At 49.6% G+C, this 16384-nt stretch overlaps 1 protein-coding gene across 2 annotated transcripts in view; it reads right to left on the bottom strand.

The window, feature by feature from the left end:
* The window catches only part of TLK2 (tousled like kinase 2), a 197334-nt gene extending 191275 nt beyond the window's left edge, over positions 1–6059 (bottom strand). For both annotated transcript variants that reach the window (XM_075350289.1, XM_075350288.1), the window contains exon 1: positions 5526–6059. The gene's annotated coding sequence lies outside the window, so the exon portion shown is untranslated. The remainder of the gene's footprint in view (positions 1–5525) is intronic.
* Positions 6060–16384: the final 10325 nt, after the last annotated feature.

Raw genomic sequence — 16384 nt, forward strand, 5'->3', positions numbered from 1 at the left:
TTAGGCTCCCTTCACCACGCACGTGCCTCTGGTACGTGTTAGGTCCCTTTCCGCATGTACTGGAGACACGGGCACACGTATACCCATTAAAATCAATGTGTTTATGTACACGCACGTGTTCAGCCATCGGCCCGAGCCTCCGTGTGGAGCTGACGTGAGCCCGTGTGCTCCATACGGAGGCATGTCCGGTTTTCTCTGGCAGCACAGGTGTCACGCGGCCCGCACACGTACCACACGGATGTAGTGTGGATGCAGTCCCACGCGACGCGTGCCGGAGAAACACACGTGTCATTGTAAAAAAAAACACACTCACCTCCACCAACCCTGCAGAATCTTCCGCGGCTGTCACCTGCATCCGACCCCCAGTGAATTTGAACAACGCATCTTCACTGGGGGCCGGAAGCATCGTCAGCGGGGCGTGGCCTGTGCCAGACACTGTCATTCAGCACCACAGGCAACTCAGGAAGAATCAGGTAAGGCGGGACTTTCCGTTCTCCGTGTGTTATTACGTATCACACACGGAGAACACGCATGTGCCACAAACACGGCACACGGGGAGCAAACCACCCCTTTAATACGTCCGTGAAAAACGGTTTGTTTTTTTCACGTGCGTGTGAAGGGGGCCTTAATGTGTGTAAAGCCATGACGGCACCGTGCACCGCCATATAAGACGACCCACAACTTTTGAGAAGATTTTAGGGGTTAAAAAGTTGTCTTATACGCCAGAAAATACGGTACATGCTCCGAGCTTAACATATTAGACGCTCACTAATGGCTGTGTGAACGTTCCATTAAACTCTATGGGTCAGAGTCGAGTCATGGGTGAGAAATACAGACATGTGAATGATTTTTCATAGGGTGCTTTAACACTCTGTTCCTCTACCCGGTCACTGGTCCCATCAGGGCTGCCATCCGAACCCCCGCAAAACTGAATCTGGACATATCTGCCGCCGGAGCCACACACTATAATGGTGAAGACCGAGTCACGGTGTGCTCTGTTGTGTACCATTTTCGGGGTATAAACTTACCTGAGGCAGACAGCCAGACGCAGTCTACTACGTCTGGGTGTCTGCCTCCAATAGGCGTATGCCCCCGAATATGGTGCATGACAAAGCACCTGGCGATTTCATCTCCACCATTAGGCTATGTGCCCACGTGTGTGTGCTCTGCACCGCAGCGTTTTGTCACTGCATGTCCGTTTCAGAGCGCAACTGAAAAGCTCCGTTCTGAAGCTTTGCTGACTGCAGAATTTGTGCGTTCTGGATACTGCCTCTCCCTGTAGGCCAAATGGAGATAGCATGCAAAGCGCACGAAAGAAGTGACATTTTGCTTTCTAGAACGCAGCGCTTCGGTACAGCGATTGAAAGCAGTATGTGATGAATATTTTTTCATAGGAATTTGGGAAAGTTATGAAATGTCCTGATTTTCCTGATCTGAGGATCTAGGCTTTTAGTTGAGATGAATCTGTGCTGCACTTCAGTTACATGACATATGTGCTGTGCCTCCACTACAAATAAGGGAAAAAACAAAGATACAAAAAATGCCTGCAATCATCTCAGAATTGCTAAAGACTGTAGATTGAAGAGGAAAGTAAGATTAAGGTACTGTAAGTTCTTAAAGCAAGTCTAAACTTTTAATAAATAGCAAAATGATCCTTTAGAATTAGATGATTTTGTTGAAGCTGCTTCACAACTCTCTGATGTTACCATTTTACTACAGTAAATTTATCACAAACATGAGTCATGCATGATGGAGTCAGAATCAGAGAAATTGAGGTTTGGCTGACCGACTCTACAGCCCTGGCTTACATTACCTATTTTTTACTTGCAGATTTGGTGCAGAAAATAATCTGCAGCATGTCAATTGTTGATGCGAAAAAAAAAACAAAAACGCATGGCACCAAAACACATGCGTTTTTTGGTGTGTTTTTCCGCCAGAAGGTGATTTCATGCAGAAAGTTTCTGCACCAAATCGGCAATGTGCTCACATAGCCTGAGAAGATGGGAAAATCCTTTACACAGCAGTAATGATACAGCAGCTGTATAAGCGCTTGTACCCCAGTAAACAGGCTATGTGCACACAGTGCGTTTTTCGCGGCGTTTTTGCACATTTTTCGGGTGCGTTTTTGGCCTCAAAACTGCATGACTTTGCTTCCCAAGCAAAGTCTATGAGTTTTAATTTTTGCTGTCCGCACAACTTTTTTTTTAAGCTGCGTTTTTTAGCTTAAAAAAAAATGGACGTCAATTCTTTCCTGCGTTTTCCCCCATGCAATGCATTGCAAAAACGCAGAGATCAAAAACGCAGCCAAAAACGCACCAAATCACGGTAAAAAAGCATGCGTTTTTTCCCGCGGGTGCGTTTTTAGCGGCCAAAAACACAAAAACGCAGTGTCATAAAAACGCAGCGTGTGAATATAGCCCTATACCTCTTTTTGAAGATTTGATGTGCCACACCAGTAACAATCCAAGGTGAAAATAAGCAAACAAGGCTGCAAGTGCACAGACAAGTGCACCATTGGAAGCTATTTAAGTGCATTGCCGCCCCCAGTGCACCTGCAGCTTCATTTGCATATGATTTCCACCCTAAGTTTTTCATTTCTAAAAAATCAGATCTCTACAAAAATAACAGTATAATTTTTAAAGAGAAACAAGCACCTATACTGCCAAACTATAACTAAGGGTATGTGCCCATGATCAGGACTCGCTGCATACAGAACGCTGCTTGTGCCCACGATCAGGGTCCAGTGCGCTGCAGTCTCTCGCTGTGTTCGCCCTACGGAGGACGCATGTGATTCCGCAGCAAATTGACATGCTACAGTCTGGAAAGACGCACCGCAGGTCAGTGTTTGCTGTGGAAAAAAGAAGCATAGTAGGCACGGGATTTCTAGAAACTCCGTCCACAATGCTTGTACACAATGCTGCATTTTGGACTCAGCTGAAGCATGCTTCATCCAAAACACTGCAAATACTGATCGTGGGCACGCACCCTAATATATAGAAAAATTTGCTGAGTTTCCCCTTTAAAATAGAAAGTTAGCATCAATGTAACCAAAAACTATCACCAGCCCAGACATTGAAGTCAATGGAGAAACAGCAAGTCTAACATGGGGCGAAACAAACAAGATCACTGTCATCCACTGTGATAGAAGGAATCACTAGATTATATCCATTCAATGTGATCAGGTCCCTTCTACATCAGATACTCCCATCATGGGCAATGACAACTATCATTGTGTACCTAATGCATCTCAGCTTATACTATACACACATACTATGGATCAGATGATCTCTATGCATACTCTCCCAATATATAAATTTACACACTTCCACTAAGGATGACAGCACCCATCACCTGTGTACCTAATGTATCTCAGCACCAGGTATCTCAGTCTGGCACAGCACAACTATAGCGTAAACGTCCCCCAGAGTGACACAGGCCGGGGACCATTGTCCACCAATCATTATTATACACTATGATTAGGTCATTTCTCATTTCTCCCACCATTGATGATGACCCCATCACTTGTGTACCTAATGTCTCTCAGTCGCAAATATCTCTGCCCATCACAGTGCCCCAAAGGTATCACAGCCCATCACAGTGCCCAACAGGTATCTCAGCCCATCACAGTGCATTGCAGGTATTTCAGGCCACCATAGTGCACCGCATGTATCTCAACTCATCACAGCGCATCTCAACTCATCACAGCGTATCTCAGCCCATCACTGCGCATCACAGGTATCTCAGCCCATCACTGTGCACCTCATCCTATCTCTCAGTATCGCAGCCCATCACTGTGCACCGCAGCCCATCACTGTGCACCGCAGCCCATCACTGTGCACCGCAGCCCATCACTGTGCACCGCAGCCCATCACTGTGCACCGCAGCCCATCACTGTGCACTGCAGGTACCGCAGCCCATCACTATGTACCACAGATACCACAGCCCATCAGTGCACCTCAGCCCATCTCACAGTATCTCAGCCCATCACTGTGTACTGCAGGTACCACAGCCCATCATAGTGCACCTCAGCCCATCACTGTGTACCGCAGCTCATCTCACAGTATCTCAGCCAATCACTGTGTACTGCAGGTACCACAGCCCATCACTGTGTACCGCAGCCCATCACTGTGTACCGCAGCCCATCACTGTGTACCGCAGGTATCACAGCGCACCTCAGCCCATCACTGTGTACTGCAGGTACCACAGCCCACCTCAGCCCATCACTGTGTACTGCAGGTACCACAGCCCATCACTGTGTACTGCAGGTACCACAGCCCATCACAGTGCACCTCAGCCCATCACTGTGTACCGCAGCCCATCTCACAGTATCTCAGCCAATCACTGTGTACTGCTGGTACCGCAGCCCATCACTGTGTACCGCAGCCCATCACTGTGTAACGCAGGTATCACAGCGCACCTCAGTCCATCACTGTGTACCGCAGGTATCACAGCCCATCACCGTACACCTCAGCCCATCTCACAGTATCTCAGTCCATCACTGTGTACCGCAGGTATCACAGCCCATCACCGTACACCTCAGCCCATCTCACAGTATCTCAGTCCATCACTGTGCACCGCAGGTATCACAGCCCATCACCGTACACCTCAGCCCATCTCACAGTATCTCAGTCCATCACTGTGCACCGCAGGTATCACAGCCCATCACCGTACACCTCAGCCCATCTCACAGTATCTCAGTCCATCACTGTGTACCGCAGGTATCACAGCCCATGACCGTACACCTCAGCCCATCTAACAGTATCTCAGTCCATCACAGTGTACCGCAGGTATCACAGCCCATCACCGTACACCTCAGCCCATCTCACAGTATCTCAGTCCATCACTGTGTACCGCAGGTATCACAGCCCATCACCGTACACCTCAGCCCATCTCACAGTATCTCAGTCCATCACTGTGTACCGCAGGTATCACAGCCCATCAACGTACACCTCAGCCCATCTCACAGTATCTCAGTCCATCACTGTGTACCGCAGGTATCACAGCCCATCACCGTACACCTCAGCCCATCTCACAGTATCTCAGTCCATCAGATTGTACCGCAGGTATCTCAGCCCATCATAGTATCACAGCCCATCAGTGTACCACAGGTATCTCAGCCTATCATTGTGCATCTCAGCCCATCAGTGTACCGCAGGTATCTCAGCCCATCACAGAGCACCTCAGCCTTTCTTGCAGTACCTCAGCCCATCACAGTGCACCTCAGCCCATCACTGTGTACCGCAGGTATCTCAGCCCATCACAGTGCACCTCAGCCCTTCTTGCAGTATCTCAGCCCATCACTGTGTACCGCAGTTATCTCAGCCCATCACTGTGCATTAAAGCATATCAGTGCACCTCATCCCTTCTCACAGTACCTCAGCCCATCAGTGTACCACAGGTATCTCAGCCTGACTACTTCCCAGCCCCGGTGTCCCAGCAGCGCTGCCCGGGTGAGTGCGGGGCTCCGGGCGAGGCCTGGCTGTGCCCACGGCCTATGCCCCCGGCCTATGCCCCCGGCTTCTTACCTCCGGCCCTCGGTGTTTCTGCCCCAGACCTCGGGGTCTCTCCCACCTCGGAGCCCCCTCTGGGGGATGCGGACCTTGCTCTCGGCCTCACCCTCCTCCTCCGTCGTGTTTCTCCACACTCCCGAGACTAGGCCGCAAATCCTCGGGCTTTCCTAGTCGCGGACACCGGCGCCGCACCTCACTAGTGCGGGCAGTCCGCTCATGGGGGCGGGGGAGGAAAACTCCGAAAGGCCCCCCCACCCACCCCGGGGACAGGATTGTCTCCCCACCTGGAGAAGGCGATATTTTACGTCACCAAATATTAAAAAAAATAAAAATAAAAAAATGAGTATTTTACGTCAGACAGGGGCGACTGATAAAAGGGGGGACGGGGGGTGGGGAGAACGTGAGGTGATTTTTCTGCCCGAAGGGAATGGATCCACTCCGGAACCACCCGCCCGACTTAATCCGGATCGGCTCGGTTCGGATTATCGGGGGTAATGGGTTTAATTAGTGTAAACACGATAGTGAAACCGCTGGATTTCTCGCGAGATCCGGAGCACAAGGCGCGTTCACAATGGAAGGAAAAACGCGCCAAGACCAAGGCGAACGGGACACGCGCATCCGACGGGGTACGCGCACTGCTTCCCGCCCTCCGAAGGGAGGAGAAACTCTGAATAACTATTGGTCAAAACCACACATGTGGGTAAGGTCTAGACGGCCGCGCCTACAAAGAGAAACCTGGAAAGCAGCAGAGTAATTGGCTGGAAACTGCACATGGGTGGAGTCACTTTTTACCCCGCCTACCGTGCGGGGTTGTACCGAGGAACGAGGGCAAAGCTATAAGATGATTGGTGGAACCGAGTCACGTGGAATATTATTAACTTACTCACCTTCTGAGGACGGAATACGAGGAGAGGATTGGCTAATAAAGAAACGTGAGACAACGCCCACTTCTCCATAAGTGATTCAACGAATGGGCGGGAGTAGGTTAAAAGCATTCTGGGTAGGCGCAGCTGTGGACACGTGTGGATGGCCTGCCCCAGTTATTGGGTGATTGATCATGGTCCTAGAGGACAGGTGGTGGCAGCTCCTGTCCTCCCCTGCAGGATGCATGACAGTGCACTGCACAGAAGACAGGCAGCCATTTTAAGGAACAGGCAACTTTGTAACAACTTTATTAGTTGTTTATTTTGTTTTTGCAATGTTCGCTGCACAAAATAAAAAATGAAATAATTTTAAAGTGCAATGATGTCAAATTTGTGTGTGTCTATAAATAAATATATATATAAAGCTGAGTGTATATGTATGTGTATGTCCGCTAAAGGAATCCACATTTACAATCACGAAATTTTGCACAGACGCCTCATGTGACTCAGGGAACGTCATAGACTATGTTTGGACGGGAAAATAACCCCGTGCTTTACAGTTATTTTACAAAAATCCTGCATCCATTAAACTGAATGGAGCTGGGAGCTGCAGGCTATAAATAGCAACTGTCAGTGGTTGCTATAGGAACAAAATAAACTGTTAGTATAAGAAGCTTATGTGTGAGGTAATATGATGTCGGTGGTGAGACATAGAGAGCGAGACAGACGGGGCAAGAGACAGACGGGGAAAGAGACAGACGGGGCAAGAGACAGACGGGGAAAGAGACAGACGGGGAAAGAGACAGACGGGCAAAGAGACAGACGGGCACAGAGACAGACTGGCACAGAGACAGACGGGCACAGAGACAGACGGGGAAAGAGACAGACGGGGCAAGAGACAGACGGGGAAAGAGACAGACGGGCAAAGAGACAGACGGGCACAGAGACAGACGGGCACAGAGACAGACGCGCAAAGAGACAGACGCGCAAAGTGACAGACGCGCAAAGTGACAGCCCTGGAAAGAGACAGCCCTGGAAACAGACAGACGGGCAAAGAGAGAGACGGGCAAAGAGAGAGACGGGCAAAGAGACAGATAGTGGGTCCTTGATCCGTAATGCCAGATATCGCATAGACTCTGCACAACCCCACCTGATATTATGGGTGCAGACTTTTCGTTTTGGTTCCCCCAGCGAAATCACCGCTTATTAATCAGTGCCGTGTTTGGAAGTCCACGCTCACCTGGACTTCCAAGCACGCCACTGTCAACTTCACTATAGGACTGACAGGAACGGCCACCAGTACCTAGTAAACAATTGAGTGGAATGCCACTATAAACCTGTGTATGTTACTATAAGCACGGAAGGGATGGAATAACGCTGAAGTCTACCGTTAAGTATTGAATATTGGCGTGCAAATTTCTCCACTAAACTAGAAAACCTTGGGAACATTTCTTTGGCAATATAAGATAGGGGATGAATCATATTATGGCATGTTTTACCTGAAGGAGAGAGCAAAGCATTGTGTTGTGCGGATTAAGAGGCGGTGATTTCGCTGGGGGAACCAAAACGAAAAGTCTGCACCGATAATATCAGGTGGGGTTGTGCAGAGTCTATGCGATATCTGGCATTACTGATCAAGGACCCAATACAATGAAAGAAATCACTGTCATTAAGCACAAGAGACAAAGATGGAATGATATCTAACTAATGGAGATTGACATAGCAGAGTTTCTGTTTCAAAGCAAGTCTACCTGAAGTGGACAGTAGTGACCAAAGACATTTGATCCACTGTGATCCTATAACGTTTTGAAGGTGGTTTTTAAGAATCCAGTTTGGAATGCCCCTGATGAGCCCTCATACCTCTGAAAGAGGGCGAAACGCGTAGGGTGATTCTTGAAATTTAATTAATTTATTTATCTATTTTTGAATATTTCTGTCACACAGACAAACGGACCGACATATATCAAGGAGTTTTCCCCTAGTCCCCTGATCATATATAGATTCTGAGAGACATAGGGCCGCTTTACACGCTGCGATTGTGATGTCTAGGGAGATAGCACCCGCCCCCGTGGAACGGCCAATATGTGGTGATCGCTGCCGTAGCGAACATTATCGCTACGGCAGCGTCACACGCACATACCTGTTCAGCGACGTCGCTGTGACTGCCGAACAATCCCTCCCTCAAGGGGGAGGGACGTTCGGTGTCACCGCAACATCACTAAGCGGCCGGCCAATAGAAACGGAGGGGCGGAGATGAGCGGTACGTAACATCCCGCGCACCTCCTTCCTTCCTCATTGCCGGCGGACACAGGTAAGGTGTGGTTCCTCGTTCCTGCGGTGTCCCACATAGCGATGTGTGCTGCCACAGGAACGACGAACAACATCGTACCTGCAGCTGCAACGATAATTGGGAATGGACTCCCATGTCACCGATTAGCGATTTTGAATGTTTTTGCAATGATTCAAAATCGCTCATAGGTGTCACATGCAACAACATCGCTAACGCGGTCGGATGTGCGTCACAAATTCCGTGACCCCAACGACATCGCTTTAGCGATATCATAGCGTGTAAAGCAGCCCATATTCTTATTGGACTGTGCACATATACTCTTGGGGATCTTCTTATGGTGCAAACACACTTCATACTGTATGTTAGGAGCACAGGAATCTAGAGAGGAGGGAGGGAGTAAGCAGGCACCCGACGTCGAGGAAAGGGGGTGTCATCATTGTTAGGACGCCGACCTCCATTTGTTAGGAAGGGAAAGGTGAATGTCAGTATCTTTATTTTCCCCCCTTTTTTCCTCCTCAAGTGATTTTTATTAAGTGTTATATGTACTGTATTGTGGCATAATTGTTAATAAAATTGAACTGTTTTTAGAAGGTAGTGAATAGGTGTGGTTTTGGTATACTCACCTTCTCCAGCAACGCTCTGTTCTGCCTCTGCTCTCTGCTTCTTCCTGGCTGGCTCATTATGGCATGCATAGTCATGTATGCAGCCAGAGCCGACCTGGAAGTAGCTGCAGAGGTGAGAGACAGCGGCGGCCTGATGCAGCAAAGCCGGAGAGATCAGGACCACAGACGGCAGGAACGGGACTGGTGAGTATACGTCCATGTGCAATCACGGAGTATGGATCACGTATCACGGATTGCACATGGAGAACATACGTGTACAACGCATTACAGTTCCAGCAAAGTGAATGGAATTTATAGAAATCTCATGTCCACTTTACTTTTTTTTTTACTCGGCATAAACTGACCTGAAATGCATGTTTCAAGTCCTCAACATGTCAATTTCTCGTGAGTGCGCTGAGTTTTATGTACAGTTTTTAACCATAGGCTTTTATTAGATGCTGAAAAACTGCAGGTAAAAATGCACTTTTTTAGTGCGTTTTCGTGTCGGAAACGCATCAAAAACACATGTAAACCAAACATGACTGTATCAATAGTTTTGTAAAAGCCAAATACCGGGAAGCATCAAAAACAAAGCAGCTTAATTTAATGCATGACATACAGTCATATGAAAACGTTTGGGCACCCCTATTAATGTTAACCTTTTTTCTTCATAACAATTTGGGTTTTTGCAACAGCCATTTCATTTTCATATATCTAATAACTGATTGACTCAGTAATATTTCTGGATTGAAATGAGGTTTATTCTACTAACAGAAAATGTGCAATCCGCATTTAAACAAAATTTGACCCGTGCAAAAGTATGGGCACCTCAACATAAAAGTGACATTAATATTTTGTAGATCCTCCTTTTGCAAAAATAACAGCCTCTAGTCGCTTCCTGTAGCTTTTAATGAGTTCCTGGATCCTGGATGAAGGTTTATTTGACCATTCCTGTTTACAAAACAATTCCAGTTCAGTTAAGTTTCATGGTCGCCGAGCATGGACAGCACGCTTCAAATCATCCCACAGATGTTCAATGATATTCAGGTCTGGGGACTGGGATGGCCATTCCAGAACATTGTAATTGTTCCTCTGCATGAATGCCTGAGTAGATTTGGAGCGGTGTTTTGGATCATTGTCTTGCTGAAATATCCATCCCCTGCATAACTTCAACTTCGTCACTGATTCTTGCCTGATTATTGTCAATAATCTGCTGATACTGAGTTGAATCCATGTGACCCTCAACTTTAACAAGATTCCCGGTTCCCGACATTGGCCACACAGCCCCAAAGCATGATGGAACCTCCACCAAATTTTACTGTGGGTAGCAAGTGCTTTTCTTGGAATGCCGTGTTTTTTTGCCTGCATGCATAACGCCTTTATGTACGACCAAACAACTCAATCTTTGTTTCATCAGTCCACATGACCTTCTTCCAAAATGTAACTGACTTGTCCAAATGTGCTTTTGCATAACTCAGGCGACTCTGTTTGTGGCATGCTTGCAGGAACGGCTTCTTTCGCATCACTCTCCCATACAGCTTCTCCTTGTGCAACGTGCGCTGTATTGTTGACCGATGCACATTGACACCATCTGCAGCAAGATGATGCTGCAGGTCTTTGGAGGTGGTCTGTGGATTGTCCTTGACTGTTCTCACCATTCTTCTGCTCTGCCTTTCTGATATTTTTCTTGGCCTGCCACTTCTGGGCGTAACAAGAACTGTACCTGTGTTCTTCCATTTCCTTACTATGTTCCTCACAGTGGAAACTGACAGTTTAAATCTCTGAGACAACTTTTTGTATCCTTCCCCTGAACAACTATGTTAAATAATCTTTGTTTTCAGATCATTTGAGAGTTGTTTTGAGGAGCCCATGATGCCACTCTTCATAGGAGATTCAAATAGAACAACTTGCAATTGGCCACCTTAAATACCTTTTCTCATGATTGGATACACCTGCCTATGAACTTCAAAGCTCAATGAAGTTACAAAACCAATTTAGTGCTTTAGTAAGTCAGTAAAAAGTAGTTAGGAGTGTTCAAATCAAGAAATTGATAAGGGTGCCCATACTTTTGCACCGGTCAAATTTTGTTTAAATGCGGATTGCACATTTTCTGTTAGTACAATAAACCTCATTTCAATCCAGAAATATTACTGAGTCCATCAGTTATTAGATATATGAAACTGAAATAGCTGTTGCAAAAACCCAAATTGTTATAAAGAAAAAAGGTTAACATTAATAGGGGTGCCCAAACTTTTTCATATGACTGTACCAAGAAGAGACAAAAAATGCAGCGTCAAAAACGCATGTAAAAAAAACTAATGAAAAATACAAGTAACATAATTTGCATAAGTGCAGAAAATCGGCAACATCAAAAACTCACAAAAAGCTCATTGTGGGGACATAACCTAACATGGAATTTCAGCCCAAACTCCTTGTGACAATACCATTGCTTTTTCCCCCACACTAAAATGTGGGGGAAAAAAATTACCATGTGCAATAAAAGCATATTTTCCTATTGAAATGAATAGGATGCTTATACACAGAGTAGTTGAAGAAGTGTGTTAGGACCAGGAGGACGGGTAGGCCCAGGAGGTGGATCCACTGGGCTGAACACCTCACCGAGGGCAAGGTGCCCGGTAGCCGGAGCACTACGGGTAGCAGGACAGTCCGTTCAGAGGAGTGGAGTGAAGAAGTCCCTGGGACCACGGAGTCTCTGAAGGTAGTCCGGGTGACGGAGCTCAGGTTCGGAGGCCGAGATGATGTCAGGCAGAATCCGGAACCAATGGAGCGAGGAGGTGGGTCACCACACGGATCCAGGGATCGGAGATGGTAGGGACTGACGAGATGGCGGACAGTCACCGTTCGGGGTTCTGGAATCGTCAGGACCGGTTGGCGAGGCAGGAACGACTCTACAAGAGAGATATGTGAGTACGGGACAAGGCACAGGTAGACCTGACTCCTAGCTTAGCAAACACGAAGAACAGGCCCCGCCCACTTGGAAAGAAACCCCCTATATACCCTGTACCTGCCTTTTCAATATCCTGTTGGAGGACGCTGGCCCTTTAAGAGAGGGTCAATGACCACGCGCGCCCTAATGCGCATGCGCGAGGCCCGGGTGCCAGAAGCCAGAGCAGGAAGCGGTGTACAGGAGGCAGGAGTGCCGGGCTGGCTCAGCGTTGCCGACGGGCGCCGGGAGCGGGGACCGGGTTGCCTGGAGGACGCAGGTGAGGGAGCATGGAGGCTGTGGAGCGGGGGACCGGGAAGCATGGCATGGGAGCGGCGGAGCATGACATGGGAGCGGGGAAGCGTGGCAGGGGAGCCGGGGAGCGTGGCAGGAGATCCGGGGAGTGTGACAGTACCCCCTCCCCCACGCCCCCCTCCCTGCAACCGGGACAGGAAGGCACGTATCAGGGGAGTACCCACATTCTCCCGGGGTTCCCAGGACCTATCCTCAGGACCATACCCAGCCCAGTCCACTAGGAAGAACTGTCGGCCCCGCACGGTCTTCATGGTCACGATATCCCTTACCGCATAGATGTCATCGTCAGCAATAGGAGGAGGAGCAGAACTGGCAGCAGTGGAGAAGGGACCAAGGACAACCGGCTTGAGCAGGGAGACGTGAAAGGAGTTGGGTATCCTCATCGTGGCCGGGAGCTGCAGCTTGTAGGAGACCTCATTTATCTTGCCGATGACTTTAAACGGCCCGATGTAGCGAGGACCCAGCTTGTATGATGGTAGCTTCAATTGGACATATTTGGAAGCAAGCCAGACCAGATCTCCTGGAGAGAAACATGGAGGATCCAGACGCCTCTTGTCCGCGTGTCTCTTCATCCGCAGGGAAGCACGTCCAAGGGACGTCTTGACAGAGTCCCAAATTGTTGAAAAGTCACGGACTACGGTATCAGCAGCAGGGACATCCGAGGAAGAAGATACAGGTAATGGTACGGAAGGCTGAAGTCCGTAAACGACATGGATTGGAGAGCTGGAGGAGGACTCACTGATGTGATGGTTATGGGAGAATTCAGCCCAAGGAAGGAGCGTGGACCAGTCGTCGTGATGGGTGTTAACGTAGTGACGCAAGAAGGAGGTCAGGATCTGATTGACTCGTTCCACTTGGCCATTCGACTGAGGATGGTAGGCTGAAGAAAAGTCCAGAGCCACTCCCAGATGTTTGCACAGGGCCCTCCAGAAGCGGGAGGTAAACTGAGTTCCTCTGTCGGACACAATGTGTGAGGGAAAGCCATGCAACCGGAAGATGTGCTGTATGTAGGCGTCAGCGAGTTCCTGGGCAGAGGGGAGTCCAGCCATAGGGACGAAATGAGCCATTTTGGAGAACCGGTCCACCACGACCCATATGACTGTGTGTCCGGCGGACAAGGGCAAGTCTGTAATAAACTCCATTGCAATGTGTTGCCACGGAACGGAGGGAATTGGCAGCGGCAGAAGGCGACCATATGGCAGGTGTTTGGGCGTCTTGTTCCGGGCACAAGAGGAGCAGGCTGAGACAAAAGACGCGACGTCCGTGCGAAGGGATGGCCACCAGTAGTGACGTACAATTGTACTCCATGTTCTCTTCTGACCAGCATGGCCGGCTATTTTCGAGGCATGGCCCCAGTGCAACACTTTTTGTCTGTCAGTTTCAGAGACATAGGTCTTCCCGGGCGGTATCTGGGCCAGAGTGACAGGAGCCACCGGAATGATTTTACTTGGGCAGATGATGTGCTGGGATGTCTTCTCCTCCTGTTCCGTGGGCACGAATGACCTGGACAAGGCATCTGCTCGCACATTCTTATCCGCGGGCCGAAAATGGAGCTGAAAATCGAACCTGGCAAAGAACAAGGACCACCTGGCTTGTCATGGGTTCAGTCGCTGAGCAGACCGCAGGTATTCCAGGTTCTTGTGGTCCATGTAAATGATCACGGGGTACACTGCTCCCTCCAGAAGGTAGCGCCATTCCTCCAGAGCCAGTTTGACTGCCAATAGCTCTCGGTCACCGATGGTGTAGTTGCGTTCAGGCGCTGAGAAGCTCTTGGAGGGGAAACCGCAAGTAACCATCTTCCCAGAGGAGGACTTCTGCATGAGCACTGCTCCGGCTCCAGAGGAGGAGGCATCCACCTCCAAGGTGAACTGTCGGTTTAACTCAGGACGGTGGAGCACAGGAGAGGAAGCAAATGCCCGTTTCAGGGAGCCAAACGCGGCGTTGGCCGCAGGTGACCAGTCCTTTGGATTAGCCCCCTTCTTGGTCAAGGCAGAGAGAGGCGCAGTCAGGGCAGAGAAGTGAGGGATGAACTGACGGTAATAGTTCGCAAATCCAAGAAACCGTTGAATTTCCTTCAGTCCGGAAGGAGGGGGCCAGTTGAGAATGGAAGAGACCTTCTCTGGGTCCATCTGCAGGCCGGTATCGGAGATTACGTAACCCAGGAAGGGAAGAGAAGACTGCTCGAAGACACACTTCTCGTACTTGGCGTACAGACGATTCTCTCTCAGTCTTTGTAGTACCAGCTGCACGTTCTCTCTGTGGGTCTGGAGGTCCGGAGAGAAGACCAGGATGTCATCCAGATATACCACCACACAGACGTAGAGAAGGTCCCGGAACACGTCGTTCACTAATTCTTGAAAGACTGCCGGTGCGTTACACAGGCCGAAGGGCATCACACAATACTCGTAGTGCCCATCGCGAGTGTTAAATGTGGTCTTCCATTCGTCCCCAGAGCGGATGCGGACCAGGTTGTAGGCACTCCGAAGATCCAACTTGGTAAACACACGAGCTCCTCTAAGCCGATCAAACAATTCGGGGATGAGCGGCAGGGGGTATTTATTCTTTACGGTGATTTGGTTCAATCCCCGGTAGTCAATGCATGGGCGCAGGTCGCCCTCTTTCTTCTTAACGAAGAAGAAGCCTGCTCCAGCAGGAGAGGAGGATCTCCGGATGAATCCCCTTGCCAGGTTCTCAGTGATGTAGGCAGACATGGCTCTTGTTTCAGCAGGGGACAAAGGATAAATCCGTCCTCGAGGTGGTGTGGTTCCCGGGAGTAGGTCGATGGCACAGTCGTAAGGACGATGTGGCGGCAGTACCTCTGACTCCTTTTTATCAAAGACGTCCGCGAAGGACCAATAGGCCGAAGGCAGTCCTGGTAGGGACTCCGGAACCGGAGGTCGTTGGATGGGCTGTATAGACTTCAGGCAGTTCTCGTGGCAAGAGGAGCCCCATCGGGTAATTTCACCAGTACGCCAGCTGACCGACGGTTCGTGTGTCCGTAACCAGGGGAGTCCCAGCAAGATTTGATGAGACATGTGTGGGAGGACGTAGAGAGTGATGTTCTCGGTGTGCAGGGCACTGATACGTAGTTCTACTGGCTTGGTGATCCACGAGATGGTGTCAGAGAGGGGTCTCCCATCTACAGAGGCAATCACGAGGGGTTTGTCGAGTGGAGTAACCGGCACCTGGTACTTTTCCACCGTGGCCTGCTGGATGAAATTGCCTGCTGCCCCGGAATCGAGGTACGCCTCTGCCATGAACCGCATCTCTCCCGTTATCACTTGAACCGTCCACGTAACCGGGTCTGAGAGAGTCCCAGCACCTAGGGTGGCCTCTCCTACCAACCCTAGGCTTTGGAGTTTCCCGGCCTCTCTGGACAGGAACGTAGTAGGTGTGTGCCCTCTCCGCAGTAGAAGCAGAGATCCTTAGCGAGCCGTTCTGCTCGGCGTTGTTCGGACTGCCGCAAACGATCAATCTGCATGGGTTCGTGGACAGAGACGCCAGACGATGCCGACTGAAGTACGACGGGCTTCTGCGGAGGAGAGGAATGCCGTATTGGACGTCTCTCGCGGGACACCTCTTTGGATCATTCCTGAAAACGGAGGTCAACGCGGGTGGCTAGTGCAATCAGGGCATCCAGGGTGGAAGGAACATCGCGGCCTGCCAGCTCGTCCTTAATACGACTGGAGAGTCCTTCCCAGAAGGCGGCGTTGAGGGCCTCATTGTTCCACCCCAATTCTGAGGCCAAGGTGCGAAAGCGGATGGCATATTGGCCCACCGTCAAGGTCCCCTGACGTAGCCTGAGGAGTGATGAGGCGGACGCGGCGGCACGTCCGGGTTCGTCAAAGGTGGTTCTAAAC

This window comes from Anomaloglossus baeobatrachus, chromosome 5 (genome assembly GCF_048569485.1).
Source record: "Anomaloglossus baeobatrachus isolate aAnoBae1 chromosome 5, aAnoBae1.hap1, whole genome shotgun sequence".
NCBI classification, from domain to species: Eukaryota; Metazoa; Chordata; class Amphibia; order Anura; family Aromobatidae; genus Anomaloglossus; species Anomaloglossus baeobatrachus.